The sequence below is a fragment of the Eumetopias jubatus genome, unplaced genomic scaffold (assembly GCF_037043125.1).
Source record: "Eumetopias jubatus isolate StellerSeaLion01/CBP00866 unplaced genomic scaffold, mEumJub1_p1.0 scaffold_7, whole genome shotgun sequence".
Lineage (NCBI taxonomy): Eukaryota > Metazoa > Chordata > Mammalia > Carnivora > Otariidae > Eumetopias > Eumetopias jubatus.
The window spans coordinates 40,582,639-40,585,410 of NW_028274813.1; the positions used below are offsets into that span (position 1 = coordinate 40,582,639).

The 2,772-nt window shown below is 47.3% G+C and overlaps 1 pseudogene; it reads left to right on the plus strand.

Annotated features, from left to right (window-relative positions):
- The first annotated feature begins 1,292 nt into the window (after nucleotides 1-1,292).
- Nucleotides 1,293-2,292, plus strand: LOC114208316 (glyceraldehyde-3-phosphate dehydrogenase pseudogene; annotated as a pseudogene).
- The last annotated feature ends 480 nt before the right edge of the window (nucleotides 2,293-2,772 follow it).

Consider the following 2,772-nt stretch of genomic DNA (forward strand, 5'->3'; position numbering starts at 1 on the left):
AATAGCTGGTTTTGGTATGGGTCAGATCTGCTTCAAATTCTAGCTTTCCCATGCACGATCTGTGGGATCTCATGAAAGTTACTAGATGTTTCTGGTTTACTCATCTGTAAAATAAGGATGAAAAAAAAATGCATATTGTGCCCGGCACATAAGTGTTCCCTATTATTGCTATGTAGAGAGAAAAACATAGGCTGAGAATTGGAAGCCCTGCTTTCTTTCCTGGCCTTGCTAAATTGCAGCTATGCTGTAGCACTACGAGAGTGATGTTTGAAGGTCATGTTTAATTCAGACAGGACTGTAGCCATGTAGCCGTCACGGGGCCAGAAGGATCTAGAGAGCTGGGTGGACTGGGTCAGGCAATTTCCTGGAGCAAATAGACCAGGCCTTAACCTTTTAATTGCTTGATTGTGGGGAAGTCCAAGGAGTACCCAGAGTATGGCTAGAGGTCAAAATGTGGTGAATGGCATGTGGTAGTCAAGGGCAGTGGGTGTAGACCAGCTGCTATAAAGCATTTCAATATTTAGTAACTGCTAAGTAAAACGCAGCCCTGGAAATGGGTGGATGAGCTGAATTGGGGTAGAAGGGACATCTTCTCAGATACCCCCAAGGCATACTGTGTAGGGATAACCATAGGCAACCATGATCAAGTAAAGTACTCCTTTACCCTCCTTCTGATAGATTCTTTTTTTTTTTTTAAGATTTTTTATTTATTTAATTGAGAGAGAGAGAGAGTGAGAGAGCAGGAGCGGGGGGAGGGGGGTGGGCAGAGGGAAAGGGAGAAGCAGACTCCCTGCTGAGCAGGGAGCTGGATACTGGACTTGATCTAGGCACCCCGGGATCATGACCTGAGCTAAAGGCAGACGTTTAACCTGCTGAGTCACCCAGGCACCCCTTCTGATAGATTCTATATGTGCAATGGAGCAGCTGATAGAAGTTCTTTAGTGATAGGCTGGCTTTACCACGCCACCCTTCTAATACAAGTTTCACCTGCGGTAGGTATTACTACTGAATCAGGACAGTAATAGAAGAGAGGCTTCTTAAATATCACAGTAGCATAGTGGTGAGACTCCTCAAAGGTGTTACTCCCTTTCCCTCAACCAAAAATTTCTATATAATAGAAAGGGCTGTTTCTGAAATTTACATTTCAGGCACAGAAAAAGGAATTCTTACACCAGTGAACCACTGAAGCTGAATTTTAAATTTAAAAGCTATGAAAGGGCTCTTTGCTCCTCCCCGTTTGACAGACAGCCGCATCTTCTGGTTGCAGTGCCAGCCGCGTCCCTGAGACACGGATGGTGAAGGTCGGAATGAACAGATTTGGCCGTATTGGGCGCCTGGTCACTAGGGCTGCTTTTAACTCTGGCAAAGTGGGTATTGTCGCCATCAATGACCCCTTCATTGACCTCAACTACATGGTCTACATGTTCCAGTATGATTCCACCCATGGCAAATTCCACAGCACAGTCAAGGCTGAGAACGGGAAGCTTGTCATCAATGGAAATGCCATCTCCATCTTCCAGGAGCAAGATCCCGCCAACATCAAATGGGGTGATGCTGGTGCTGAGTATGTTGTGGAGTCCACTGGGGTCTTCACCACCATGGAGAAGGCTGGGGCTCACTTGAAGGGCGGGGCCAAGAGGGTCATCATCTCTGCTCCTTCTGCCAATGCCCCCATGTTCGTGATGGGTGTGAACCATGAGAAGTATGACAACTCCCTCATGATTGTCAGCAATGCCTCCTGCACCATCAACTGCTCGGCTCCTCTGGCCAAGGTCATCCATGACAACTTTGGCATCGTGGAGGGATTCATGACCACCGTCCTTGTCATCACTGCCACCCAGAAGACCATGGACAGCCCCTCTGGGAAGCTGTGGCACGACAGCCAAGGGGCTGCCCAGAACATCATCCCTGCTTCCACTGGCGCTGCCAAGGCTGTGGGCAAGGTCATCCCTGAGCTGAACGGGAAGCTCACTGGCATGGCCTTCCATGTCCTCACCCCCAACGTGTCTATCGTGGATCTGACTTAACGCCTGGAGAAAGCTGCCAAATACGACGACATCAAGAAGGTGGTAAAACAGGCATCAGAGGTCCCCCTCAAGGGCATCCTGGGGTACACTGAGGATTAGGTTGTCTCCTGTGACTTTAACAGTGACACCCACTCCTCCACCTTCGATGATGGGGCTAACATTGCTCTCAACGACCATTTTGTCAAGCTCATTTCCTGATGACAATGAATTTGGCTACAGCAACTGGGTGGTGGACCTTATGGTCCACATGGCCTCCAAGGAGTAAGAGGCCCCTGAACCACCAGCCCCAGTGAGAGCAAGAGGAAGAGAGAGGCCCTCAGCTGCTGGGGAGTCCCTGCCCCAAATTATCCCCCAAAACACTGAGAATCTCCCGACCTCCACCATTTCCATCCCAGACCCCCTGAAGGAGGGGAGGGGCTTCGGGAGCCCTACCTTGTCATGTACCATCAATAAGGTATACTGTACCCCCCAAAAAATAAATAAATAAAAGCTATGGAAGAAGGTTTAAAGATCATGTATACTATTATTTGGGTTACTTTGCGGTGTTATTGATGCTTAACTTAAAGTATCCAGTAGAGGGCATGAAAGGAATCATTCAGCTCACTATACTGAAGACAGAAATTGAATAGCAAAAATGAAAAAGAAAAATGGACTATATATTGCAGCTTTCAGACACAGAACAAGAAGTGACCTTTAAATATCAACCTGAGATATACTGTAAACTTTACTTTTTCTTATTTTCTAT